A 14,337-nucleotide genomic window follows, 5' to 3' on the forward strand; every position below is an offset into this window, starting at 1 on the left:
AAAATTTACTAAGCGTCGCGTTCTAAACCCTGGCGGTTTGGTGACGGTTAGGCGGCAGTTTCTAAATGACAGCCCTGTTCTATTCTATTTTAAAATGTGTTTTGACGGTGGTTTTGCAGGGCTTTTGGCCTTAGTAAATCTGCGGATAGCCAAACCGCCGCCAAACAGCCACCAAACAGCCGGGGTTTAGAACCTGCCGCTTAGTACATTTTGCCCTAAGGCAGGTGGTAAAGAATTGCAGTAACAAGTGTCAGAACCAAGATACCAGTATACAGATCACAATGCTGAACTGCTGCTGTCACTGCAATGATTTGTAAGGGAACTTGGCAGATGGTGAAAGCAATTTATCCTGCCGTGCTCTAATACTCTCACCATTTGTTTCAGGCAATAAATATGAGGATAAATTGTACAGGTAAAGTAATAATAATAATAGCGTACCTAGAGTTTTTAAGCTGCTTCCGTGCTTCTTATTTTCAATAGGAAGTAAATGATAATGCAATATGTGGGAAGCGCTTAATGAAAAATATATAAAATATTGTTGTGCAAATGTGGTTTTTTTTTTTGTAATGTAACTGAAACCACTTTCGTAAGAATTAAATGCAAATAAAATAAAAAATTAAAATAACAGTTTCAATGAAAGAATTAAATAAAATAAAAATAATGAAATGGAAATAAAGATAATTATGTAAATAAAATAAAATGAAATGCAAACAAAATGAAACAATAAAGGGTGTTAAAAAAATTGCAGCATGTAATGTTTAAGCTCTTTCTTCGGGTGAATTGGGTGCCCGATGCTGAAATGCAATGCTGGGGGTGACTCTCCCTATCTTACCCTGAACCTTGTCGGACGTGGAGTAGCTTGCCTGGACCTCCCTCCGATGCCTGTATTTACTTGCCAGCGCTCTGCAGTTGATGGACACTAGCACTGTGTTCCGTCTTCTATGCGGGGGTTGCAGCTTGCCCCAGATAGTTTTGATCTTGCCTCCGGCGTTCTTTCTGGCTTGTAGCTCTATTAGGAAAGAGCCTTCGGTAGGTATGTAGTTAAGGCTCCAACGCGTTTCATCCATGTACTGGACTTTATCAAGGAAGCCAGAATGTCAGTGGCTGTTTCTATTAGTAGCCTGAGATCTGTTGTGATTGGCTAACAGGGTTTATTCCACAGGTGTTAGCTAATTAACTCGGTAAACCCATCACTTTATTTATAAAAATACTTTTAAAATGGCTTTGCTAAACTTTAGCTGCTAATTGCAATAAAAAGCATGTGTAACCAATAAGGATATGGCAAATGCTGTATGTATCCACTCAGGATATTTCATTAGAGTAAAATTATAATAATTACAATTCTTACAAAAGTGGTTTCAGTTACATTACAAAAAAAAGCACATTTGCACAACAATATTTTATATATTTTTCATTAAGCGCTTCCCACCAAATTCTCAGAATGTACTCACATTGACTTACTGTACCGTATGTCACACGTCATTTTAAAATGTTCACATTATGTATTTATATAATTATTTATACTCTCAGTTACTTTACAATTAGACTATTACCTGACCACATGGAACAGTCAAGCATTCTATAAATGTATTTTAGTTTTAGAGTTCGAAAAAGCAAATATGATTCATTTTGAAGGAACCATATCATTATGTTAATGGTTAGTCAAAGACACAAAGGGTCTAATTGTGGACCAAATGCAGGAAACCTCAAAAAAACAAAGACAACCACACAGAGAGCAAAGTAGACCAACGTTATGGAGAGTGTCACACAATATACCAATGCATCACGTTGAATACAGTTCACATTTATGACTATGGTCAGAGGAAACAATGATATGAAAACCAATGGATTAAGTTACTCCTGTTCTTGTACTGCCACAGAATTGTATCACAATAAAACAGACTCCAAAACAAAACTTTAGAGTAATACTTTTGAAAATATTGCCTGTGTGGTTTATCTCTTACATTTTCTTACATTTTTACTGCACACAGAGATAGCCTAGATTGTTCCTGCATACAGCGTTAGCCTAGATTGTTCCTGCATACAGCGTTAGCCTAGATTGTTCCTGCACACAGCATTAGCCTAGATTGTTCCTGCACACAGAATTAGCCTAGATTGTTCCTGCACACAGCGTTAGCCTAGATTGTTCCTGCACACAGCGTTAGCCTAGATTGTTCCTGCACACAGCGTTGGCCTAGATTGTTCCTGCACACAGCATTAGCCTGGATTGTTCCTGCACACAGCGTTAGCCTGGATTGCTCCTGCACACATAGCCTAGATTGTTCCTGCACACAGTGTTAGCCTAGATTGTTCCTGCACACAGAGATGACCTAGATTGTTCCTGCACACAGAGATGGCCTAGATTGTACCTGCCTACATGGAGAGCCTAGATTGTTCCTGCCCACAGAGAAATAGCCTAGATTGTTACTGCACACAAAGATAGCCTAGATCTCAGGTTCCCAATAGCAGTCCTCAAGGCTCCCCAACAGTGCAAGTTTTAGAGATAACCATAGATGAGCACAGGTGGTTAAATCAAGTTGACTGAAGTACTAAATAAGTCACCTGTGCTCAACCAAAGATATCTCTAAAACCTGGACTGGTGGGGAGCCTCGAGGACTGCTTTTGGGAACCTCTTGTCAGGGCTCAACCGGGGATCGGCTCCCCCTTACCGCGCCGCCGGCTTCCCCTGTCATCCTGGGTGGTCGGGCAGCTGGTGCAGCGGCGGGGGAGAAGCTGAGTATTCTCCCCGCATGCAGTGGCTTCCTGGTGGGCTGGTGTCTGGCATCACAATTCTGGACATGGGCGCCGCCATGGCAGTCGGCCCATGTGACAGCATCTTCTTCCCAGGATAGGTGAGTGATCAGCTGACGCTGTGCACCTATCAAAGGGTTCCCCTGGGTATATAACTGTTCCACAGGTTCCAGGAAGTTGCCTGAACAACGGTTGTCTACTAGCGTGCCTTAGTGAGTTCCCGGTCCAGGTTCCTAAACCTTTCTTACAGCAGCAGTGATACCATCTCCACCTGTGTGCTTCCCGTCTCTGGTGAATATTGTGCAGCAGTGTATACCATCTCCACCTGTGTGCTTCCCGTCTCTGGTGAATATTGTGCAGCAGTGTATACCATCTCCACCTGTGTGCTTCCCGTCTCTGGTGAATATTGTGCAGCAGTGTATATCACCTCCACCTGTGTGCCTCCCGTCTCTGGTGAATATTGCGCAGCAGTGTATACCACCTCCACCTGTGTGCCTCCCGTCTCTGGTGAATATCGTGGTGCAGTGTATACCATCTCCACCTGTGTGCCTCCCGTCTCTGGTGAATATCCGTGCAGCAGTGTATACCATCCCTACCTGTGTGCCCTCTGTCTCTGGTGATTTCTCAAGTAACCGTGAGTCTCCACTTGATATTTGATCCACGTGTCAAGATATAGTTATTGTACGGTTAGGGTATTACTAGTGCCTATCCAGGCATCACCTCTCTGGGCCACGGGTGTTGGGTCTCTATTCCCGCAGGGCTTGGGTACCTGGTCAAAGGACCGCGACCTGCTCACGGGGTGCAGCTAAGCCCAAATCCCAATTGGGGGGGTCACTGGCGAACACCATCCTGTGGGTTAGATTCCGCACCTTTGCCCAGGTCTCGCCAACACTCAAGACCTGTGGATGAGGAGAACATATATCCAGGCCCCTCGTCTCCGCTTCCTCCCACAACTTAGGTCCTCCACGTCTTCTACTCCAGTCTCAGACGTGACAGTTTGTTCAGGTCTAATGGAGGCTGCAGGATCTCAAGGTACTGCGTCACTACAAGAGCTGACCTCTCGGATGGACAACCAAGAGGCGGCCCAACAACAAGTGGCTCAGTATTTACAGGAGCTCTCGAGGCAACTGGTTTCTATTCAAACCACGTTGGCTTCTATTCTTCCGGCTCCTCCGGCTGCAGCTCCCGCACCTTCTCCATCAGTCCCTCCACTGGTGGTTCCTACCCCCAAACCCCGACTCCAGTTAGCTACTCCGGAGAGGTTTGACGGTGATCCCAGGCGGTGCCGCGGATTCATTAACCAATGTGAAATCCAATTTGAGTGCCTTCCCCAGAATTTTCCCATGTCTCGGGCAAAGGTGGCATATGTTATTTCCCTGTTAACTGGAGCAGCGTTAGATTGGGTCTCCCCGCTATGGGAACGGGCCGACCCCATTGTATCTACTTACGAGGAATTTGTTTTAGCATTTAAGAGAATTTTTGATGAGCCAGGCCGTTCTGCATCTGCATCTTCTGATCTTCTCCATGTGCGTCAGGGCACACGATCCGTAGGGCAGTATGTAGTCCAGTTTCAGACCCTGGCATCAGAATTAAAATGGAATGAGGAAGCGCTTAAGGCATCCTTCCTTCATGGACTCTCTGAGAGGATGAAGGATGAGCTCGCCTCCAGAGATTTGCCAGAATCCTTCGCTGACGTTATCTCTCTCTGTATCAAAATTGATCTTCGTCACCGAGAAAGGTGGGCTAGTAGGGGAAGAGGTGAACGTCTACCAGCTCGTTCTTCTGCTGCCAATCCGCCTATGCCCATCCCTGCTAGTGAAGAGGAACCGATGCAGGTTAATAGAACCAAACTCACCCCGGCAGAACGCAATAGACGCTTCCAAAATAAGCTGTGTATTTATTGCGCTGCACCTAACCACATTCTGAAGAATTCTCCTCTACTTGCGGGAAATGCGAGACCCTGACTGAAGTAGGGAGCATTCAGTTGGGGGTCATTCTCAAGCCATCCCAATTATCAGAAAGTCTTCTAGTAGTGTCGCTTTCCCATAAGTCCAGGACAAGAAAGGTCCATGCTTTAATTGATTCTGGAGCTGCTGGTAATTTTATTGCAGAAAAATTGATTCACACTTTGGGTGTTCCAGTCGTCCCCCTACCAAATAAATTGTTACTGTCCGGTCTAGATGGTAAAACCCTGGTGGGGCTACCCATTTCTTCGCTCTCTTATCCTGTGACTGTCCGAGTTGGATGCTTACATCAGGAAATGCTAGAATTTTTTGTATTACCCGAATCCTCCTATGAGCTGGTATTAGGGTTACCCTGGTTGAAAAAACACAATCCTGTCTTCGACTGGGATACTATGCAAATCCTATCCTGGGGCTCACATTGTTTTCAAAATTGTTTGACCAAGGTCATTCCAGTATGTAACCAAGCAACGGTTTCCAACCCAGCTAAGAAGTTCCTCCGTCCTGAGAGTCCAAGACTCCCTTCCCAGCCGGGGTTGCCTGAGGCTTATCAAGACTTTGCTGACGTATTCTGTGAACAAGCCGCAGATGAACTTCCTCCGCATCGACCATGGGATTGCGTCATCGATTTACTTCCCGGGAAAAGTCCTCCACGTGGCCGTGTTTACCCCTTGTCTGTGCCAGAGACCGCGGCCATGGAAGAATACATTAAGGAAAACCTTGCTAAAGGGTTCATTCGGCCCTCTTCTTCTCCTGCAGGGGCAGGTTTCTTTTTTGTAGGGAAAAAGGATGAAGGACTCCGTCCCTGCATAGATTACCGAGGCTTAAATCAGATCACCATAAAGAATTGGTACCCCTTACCTTTAATTTCAGAACTTTTTGACAAAATCCAAGGGGCTCAGATCTTCACCAAGCTGGATCTACGTGGCACGTATAACTTGATTCGAATTAAAGCGGGGGACGAGTGGAAGACCGCGTTCAATACCAGAGACGGGCACTTCGAGTACCTTGTAATGCCCTTTGGTCTTTGCAATGCACCAGCTATTTTTCAAGGTTATGTCAACGAGGTCTTCTGGGATATTCTTCATAAATTTGTTGTGATCTATCTCGATGACATCTTAATTTTTTCCCGAGATTTACAGGGCCATCGTCTTCATGTACCGGAGGTATTGTCCCGCCTTCGTGTTCATCACCTCTTTGGAAAACTATCCAAATGTGTGTTTAATCAAACTTCGGTACCTTTTTTGGGTCATATAATCTCCGGGAGGAATCTCCAGATGGATCCTGATAAACTAAAAGCAATCTCGGACTGGCCCCTGCCTACTTCTTTAAAAGGTACTCAACGCTTCTTAGGATTCGCAAATTATTATAGGAGATTTATTCCACACTTTTCTACGCTGGAAGCACCCATTACCTCCCTTACAAGGAAAGGAGCCAATCCTGCTAAATGGTCTGTTCCAGCGGTACAAGCCTTTCAAAACCTAAAAAAAGCCTTTTCTAGAGCTCCAATCCTCTGCCAGCCTCGGATAGACAAACCATTCATTGTGGAGGTGGACGCATCCTCTGTTGGAGTAGGGGCGGTATTATCTCAGACTGCTGAAGACGGGAAGACTCATCCCTGTGGATTTTTCTCCCGGAAATTTTCTCCTGCAGAAAGGAATTATATCATTGGCGAACTGTTAGCTATGCGTTTGGCCTTGGAGGAATGGCGGTATCTTCTTGAAGGGGCTAAATTTCCTGTCACGATTATTATAGACCATAAGAATCTAATCTATCTGCAAACTGCACACCGGTTGAATGCCAGGCAGGCACGATGGTCACTTTTCTTTTCTAGGTTTGATTTAAAACTTCAGTTTCGTCCAGGTGTGTTGAACAAAAAAGCTGATGCATTATCTCGCTCCTTTATGACCAAGTTGGAGGAGGAGGAGTGTTCTCAAGTTCGTTCCATTTTAGACCCAATGGTGTTTGCTCCTACTCAAGTAGTATCTCTACCACCTGGAAAAAATTTTGTACCTCCTAATTTACGCAAAAGACTACTGCTTTGGGCTCATGCATCCTTGTTCGCAGGTCACACTGGAATCACCAAAACCTATCAGTTCTTACTCCGATCTTACTGGTGGCCTACCATGAAGAAGGATGTCAGGGAGTTTGTCCTGTCCTGTATTAAATGCGCCCAACATAAGATTCCACGTAGAAAGGTGGGTGGTCCTCTACGTCCTCTATCTATTCCAGCTGCTCCATGGACCCACATCTCAATGGATTTCATTTCTGAACTACCCCGGTGCAAAGGGCATAACACAATATGGGTGGTCGTGGATCGCTTTTCTAAAATGGCACATTCTATCCCGCTGGTTGGCCTTCCTTCAGCCCCTCAATTAGCAAAAATTTTTATTCGAGACATCTTCAGATTACACGGTCTCCCAAAGGAAATAGGCTCTGATCGAGGTGTTGAATTTATAGCCAAATTCTGGAGAGCCCTATGTAATACGTGTGGAATCAAACTGAACTTTTCCTCGGCCTACCACCCACAGTCGAATGGTCAAACGGAAAGGGTCAATCAAGAGCTGGAGACCTTCATTAGGCTCTTTGTGTTATCCTCCCAGGATGAGTGGGTGGACCTCCTACCCTGGGCAGAGTTTTCTCATAATTTTAAATACCATTCTTCTTCTAAATCCACTCCTTTTTTTACGGTCTTTGGTAGACACCCACGAGTTCCAGATTTCCAAAAGCTCCCTTCCATGGATGTTCCGGCTGTGAACCAAGAGATCCAATCCTTTTCAGTTTTGTGGAGTAAAATTCATAAATCATTAAAGCAATCTTCAAAAAATTACAAGAAATTTGCAGACAGGAGATGTTTGGCTGTTACACTGTTGAGAGTTGGGGACAGGGTTTGGTTGTCCTCCAAGAATATTCGGTTAAGAGTACTGTCCATGAAACTCGCCCCACGCTTTATTGGGCCATATTGTGTCCTTAAGGTAAGTCCAGTAACCTACAAATTGGAACTTCCCCCTCAAATGAAGATTTCAAACACTTTTCACGTTTCTCTTTTACGACCTCTGGTGCTCAATCGTTTTCAGAGTTGTTCTCCTAAATTACCTCAAGTTAAGACGATACAAGGCACTGAATTTGAGGTGGAGAGGATCCTAGATTCTCGGCACAGATTTAACACCCTTCAATATCTCATTGATTGGAAGGGCTATGGCCCCGAGGGGAGGGCCTGGATCAAAGCCTCTGATGTGCACGCTCCGCGACTAATCCAGAGTTTTCATAGGAGATTTCCAGATAAACCTGATGGGTGTTCAGTGCCCACCCTGAAAGGGGGGGGTACTGTCAGGGCTCAGCCGGGGATCGGCTCCCGCTTACCATGCCGAAGGCTTCCCCTGTCATCCTGGATGGTCGGGCAGCTGGCGCGGCGGCGGGGGAGAAGCTGAGTATTCTCCCCGCATGCAGTGGCTTCCTGGTGGGCTGGTGTCTGGCATCACAATTCTGGACATGGGCGCCACCATGACAGTCGGCCCATGTGACAGCATCTTCTTCCCAGGATAGGTGAGTGATCAGCTGACGCTGTGCACCTATCAAAGGGTTCCCCTGGGTATATAACTGTTCCACAGGTTCCAGGAAGTTGCCTGAACAATGGTTGTCTCCTAGCGTGCCTTAGTGAGTTCCCAGTCCAGGTTCCTAAACCTTTCTTACAGCACCAGTGATACCATCTCCACCTGTGTGCCTCCCGTCTCTGGTGAATATTGTGCAGCAGTGTATACCATCTCCACCTGTGTGCTTCCCGTCTCTGGTGAATATTGTGCAGCAGTGTATACCATCTCCACCTGTGTGCTTCCCGTCTCTGGTGAATATTGTGCAGCAGTGTATATATCACCTCCACCTGTGTGCCTCCCGTCTCTGGTGAATATTGTGCAGCAGTGTATACCACCTCCACCTGTGTGCCTCCCGTCTCTGGTGAATATCGTGCAGCAGTGTATACCATCTCCACCTGTGTGCCTCCCGTCTCTGGTGAATATCCGTGCAGCAGTGTATACCATCCCTACCTGTGTGCCCTCTGTCTCTGGCGATTTCTCAAGTAACCGTGAGTCTCCACTTGATATTTGATCCTCGTGTCAAGATATAGTTATTGTACGGTTAGGGTATTACGAGTGCCTATCCAGGCATCACCTCTCTGGGCCACGGGTGTTGGGTCTCTATTCCCGCAGGGCTTGGGTACCTGGTCAAAGGACCGCGACCTGCTCACGGGGTACAGCTAAGCCCAAATCCCAATTGGGGGGGTCACTGGCGAACACCATCCTGTGGGTTAGATTGCCCAGGTCTCGCCAACACTCAAGACCTGTGGATGAGGAGAACAAATATCCAGGCCCCTCGTCTCCGCTTCCTCCCACAACTTAGGTCCTCCACGTCTTCTACTCCAGTCTCAGACGTGACACCTCCGGTCTAGATTGTTCCTGCACACAGAGAGAGCCTAGATTTTTGCTGCACACAGAGAGAGCCTAGATTGTTGCTGCGCACAGAGAGAGCCTAGATTGCTCCTGCACCCAAAGATAGCCTAAATTGTTCCTGCACACAGAGAGAGCCTAGATTGTTCCTGGACACAGAGAGAGCCTAGATTGTTCCTGCACACAGAGAGAGCTTAGATTGTTCCTGCACACAGAGATAGCCTAGATTGCTCCTGCGCACAGAGATAACCTAGATTGTTCCTGCACACAGAGAGAGCCTAGATTGCTCCTGCACACAGGGAGAGCCTAGATAGCTCCTGCACACAGAGATAACCTAGATTGCTCCTGCACACAGAGATAGCCTAAATTGCTCATGCACACAGAGGTAACCTAGATTGTTCCTGCAAACAGAGAGAGCCTAGATTGCTCCTGCACACAGAGAGAGCCTAGATAGCTCCTGCACATAGAGATAGCCTAGATTGCTCCTGCACACAGAGATAACCTAGATTGCTCCTGCACACAGAGAGAGCCTAGATTGTTCCTGCACACAGAGATAGCCTAGATTGTTCCGGCACACAGTGTTGGCCTAGATTGTTCCTGCACACAGCATTAGCCTGGATTGTTCCTGCACACATAGATAGCCTGGATTGTTCCTGCACACATAGATAGCCTAGATTGTTCCTGCACACAGTGTTAGCCTAGATTGTTCCTGCACACAGTGTTAGCCTAGATTGTTCCTGCACACAGAGATGGCCTAGATTGTTCCTGCACACAGAGATGGCCTAGATTGTTCCTGCACATAGAGATGGCCTAGATTGTCCCTGCCTACATGGAGAGCCTAGATTGTTCCTGCCCACAGAGAGATAGCCTAGATTGTTACTGCACACAAAGATAGCCTAGATCTCAGGTTTCCAATAGCAGTCCTCAAGGCTCCCCAAAAGTGCAAGTTTTAGAGATAACCATAGATGAGCACAGGTGGTTAAATCAAGTTGACTGAAGTACTAAATAAGTCACCTGTGCTCAACCAAAGATATCTCTAAAACCTGGACTGGTGGGGAGCCTCGAGGACTGCATTTGGGAACCTCTGGTCTAGATTGTTCCTGCACACAGAGAGAGCCTAGATTGTTGCTGCACACAGAGAGAGCCTAGATTGTTGCTGCGCACAGAGAGAGCCTAGATTGCTCCTGCACCCAAAGATAGCCTAAATTGTTCCTGCACACAGAGAGAGCCTAGATTGTTCCTGCACACAGAGAGAGCTTAGATTGTTCCTGCACACAGAGATAGCCTAGATTGCTCCTGCACACAGAGATAACCTAGATTGTTCCTGCACACAGAGAGAGCCTAGATTGCTCCTGCACACAGAGAGAGCCTAGATAGCTCCTGCACACAGAGATAGCCTAGATTGCTCCTGCACACAGAGATAACCTAGATTGCTCCTGCACACAGATAGCCTAGATTGCTCCTGCACACAGAGATAACCTAGATTGTTCCTGCACACAGAGAGAGCCTAGATTGCTCCTGCACACAGAGAGAGCCTAGATAGCTCCTGCACATAGAGATAGCCTAGATTGCTCCTGCACACAGAGATAACCTACGTTGCTCCTGCACACAGAGAGAGCCTAGATTGTTCCTGCACACAGAGATAGCCTAGATTGTTCCGGCACACAGTGTTGGCCTAGATTGTTCCTGCACACAGCATTAGCCTGGATTGCTCCTGCACACATAGATAGCCTGGATTGTTCCTGCACACATAGATAGCCTAGATTGTTCCTGCACACAGTGTTAGCCTAAATTGTTCCTGCACACAGTGTTAGCCTAGATTGTTCCTGCACACAGAGATGGCCTAGATTGTTCCTGCACACAGAGATGGCCTAGATTGTTCCTGCACATAGAGATGGCCTAGATTGTCCCTGCCTACATGGAGAGCCTAGATTGTTTCTGCCCACAGAGAGATAGCCTAGATTGTTACTGCACACAAAGATAGCCTAGATCTCAGGTTTCCAATAGCAGTCCTCAAGGCTCCCCAAAAGTGCAAGTTTTAGAGATAACCATAGATGAGCACAGGTGGTTAAATCAAGTTGACTGAGGTACTAAATAAGTCACCTGTGCTCAACCAAAGATATCTCTAAAACCTGGACTGGTGGGGAGCCTCGAGGACTGCATTTGGGAACCTCTGGTCTAGATTGTTCCTGCACACAGAGAGAGCCTAGATTGTTGCTGCACACAGAGAGAGCCTAGATTGTTGCTGCGCACAGAGAGAGCCTAGATTGCTCCTGCACCCAAAGATAGCCTAAATTGTTCCTGCACACAGAGAGAGCCTAGATTGTTCCTGCACACAGAGAGAGCTTAGATTGTTCCTGCACACAGAGATAGCCTAGATTGCTCCTGCACACAGAGATAACCTAGATTGTTCCTGCACACAGAGATAGCCTAGATTGCTCCTGCACACAGAGATAACCTAGATTGTTCCTGCACACAGAGAGAGCCTAGATTGCTCCTGCACACAGAGAGAGCCTAGATAGCTCCTGCACACAGAGATAGCCTAGATTGCTCCTGCACACAGAGATAACCTAGATTGCTCCTGCACACAGATAGCCTAGATTGCTCCTGCACACAGAGATAACCTAGATTGTTCCTGCACACAGAGAGAGCCTAGATTGCTCCTGCACACAGAGAGAGCCTAGATAGCTCCTGCACATAGAGATAGCCTAGATTGCTCCTGCACACAGAGATAACCTACGTTGCTCCTGCACACAGAGAGAGCCTAGATTGTTCCTGCACACAGAGATAGCCTAGATTGTTCCGGCACACAGTGTTGGCCTAGATTGTTCCTGCACACAGCATTAGCCTGGATTGTTCCTGCACACATAGATAGCCTGGATTGTTCCTGCACACATAGATAGCCTAGATTGTTCCTGCACACAGTGTTAGCCTAAATTGTTCCTGCACACAGTGTTAGCCTAGATTGTTCCTGCACACAGAGATGGCCTAGATTGTTCCTGCACACAGAGATGGCCTAGATTGTTCCTGCACATAGAGATGGCCTAGATTGTCCCTGCCTACATGGAGAGCCTAGATTGTTCCTGCCCACAGAGAGATAGCCTAGATTGTTACTGCACACAAAGATAGCCTAGATCTCAGGTTTCCAATAGCAGTCCTCAAGGCTCCCCAAAAGTGCAAGTTTTAGAGATAACCATAGATGAGCACAGGTGGTTAAATCAAGTTGACTGAGGTACTAAATAAGTCACCTGTGCTCAACCAAAGATATCTCTAAAACCTGGACTGGTGGGGAGCCTCGAGGACAGCATTTGGGAACCTCTGGTCTAGATTGTTCCTGCACACAGAGAGAGCCTAGATTGTTGCTGCACACAGAGAGAGCCTAGATTGTTGCTGCGCACAGAGAGAGCCTAGATTGCTCCTGCACCCAAAGATAGCCTAAATTGTTCCTGCACACAGAGAGAGCCTAGATTGTTCCTGCACACAGAGATAGCCTAGATTGCTCCTGCACACAGAGATAACCTAGATTGTTCCTGCACACAGAGAGAGCCTAGATTGCTCCTGCACACAGAGAGAGCCTAGATAGCTCCTGCACACAGAGATAGCCTAGATTGCTCCTGCACACAGAGATAACCTAGATTGCTCCTGCACACAGATAGCCTAGATTGCTCCTGCACACAGAGATAACCTAGATTGTTCCTGCACACAGAGAGAGCCTAGATTGCTCCTGCACACAGAGAGAGCCTAGATAGCTCCTGCACATAGAGATAGCCTAGATTGCTCCTGCACACAGAGATAACCTACGTTGCTCCTGCACACAGAGAGAGCCTAGATTGTTCCTGCACACAGAGATAGCCTAGATTGTTCCTGCACACAGAGATAGACTAGATTGCTCCTGTACACAGAGATAACCTAGATTGTTCCTGCACACAGAGAGAGCCTAGATTGCTCCTGCACACAGGGAGAGCCTAGATAGCTCCTGCACACAGAGATAACCTAGATTGCTCCTGCACACAGAGATAGCCTAGATTGCTCATGCACACAGAGGTAACCTAGATTGTTCCTGCAAACAGAGAGAGCCTAGATTGCTCCTGCACACAGAGAGAGCCTAGATAGCTCCTGCACATAGAGATAGCCTAGATAGCTCCTGCACACAGAGATAACCTACGTTGCTCCTGCACACAGAGAGAGCCTAGATTGTTCCTGCACACAGAGATAGCCTAGATTGTTCCTGCACACAGAGATAGCCTAGATTGTTCCTGCACACAGAGATAGCCTAGACTGCTCCTGCACACAGAGAGAGCCTAGATTGTTCCTGTACACAGAGATAGCCTAGATTGCTCCTGCACACAGAGATAGTCTAGATTGTTCCTGCACACAGAGGTATCCTAGATTGTTCCTGCACACAGAGATAGCCTAGATTGCTCCTGCACACAGAGATAGCCTAGATTGCTCATTCACACAGAGATAGCCTAGATTGCTCCTGCACACAGAGATAGCCTAGATTGCTCCTGTACACAGAGAGAGCCTAGATTGTTCCTGTACACAGAGATAGCCTAGATTGTTCCTGCACACAGAGATAGCCTAGATTGCTCCTGCACACAGAGATAGCCTAGATTGTTCCTGCACACAGAGATAGCCTAGATTGTTCCTGCACACAGCGATAGCCTAGATTATTTTAAGAGTTCCAAAGTTTAAGAAGATGATTTCTTTTAATTACTGACACTTATTGTTCCTGGGAATATAATAGCATCTTAACTTGGTTGATTGTTCTGTCCCATTCTCTGAAATGCCTTGGGGAAAGTACTGATTAGTTCATTGTAAATTGTAGTCTACTTTACTGGAATGAAACAATGTAAAATAGGACAATAAAGAATCAAATTAATTTTAATTAGAACTGTGCTATATTTGTGTATGGCAGATTCATTGGAATTTGTTTTCTGGCAGGGTAACTTGGACCTGTCACTGTAAATGAACATTTTAGGATTAAACAGTACATCAGAAAACTATGCCCATTTTATATTTTGATTACAATTGATTCCTCAAATTGACTTATTGAAATCTACCTTTTCCTTCTGCTTAACTTACACCTACTGTACAGTGCTTCCTAATTTTACACGAAAAGGTAAGAAGCCGTAGCATGGTTATAATGTGCCCTGGGCAGTCTCCACCTACCGCACAATGTA

The sequence above is a fragment of the Taudactylus pleione genome, unplaced genomic scaffold (genome assembly GCF_031769625.1).
Source record: "Taudactylus pleione unplaced genomic scaffold, aTauple2 ptg000336l, whole genome shotgun sequence".
NCBI lineage: Eukaryota > Metazoa > Chordata > Amphibia > Anura > Myobatrachidae > Taudactylus > Taudactylus pleione.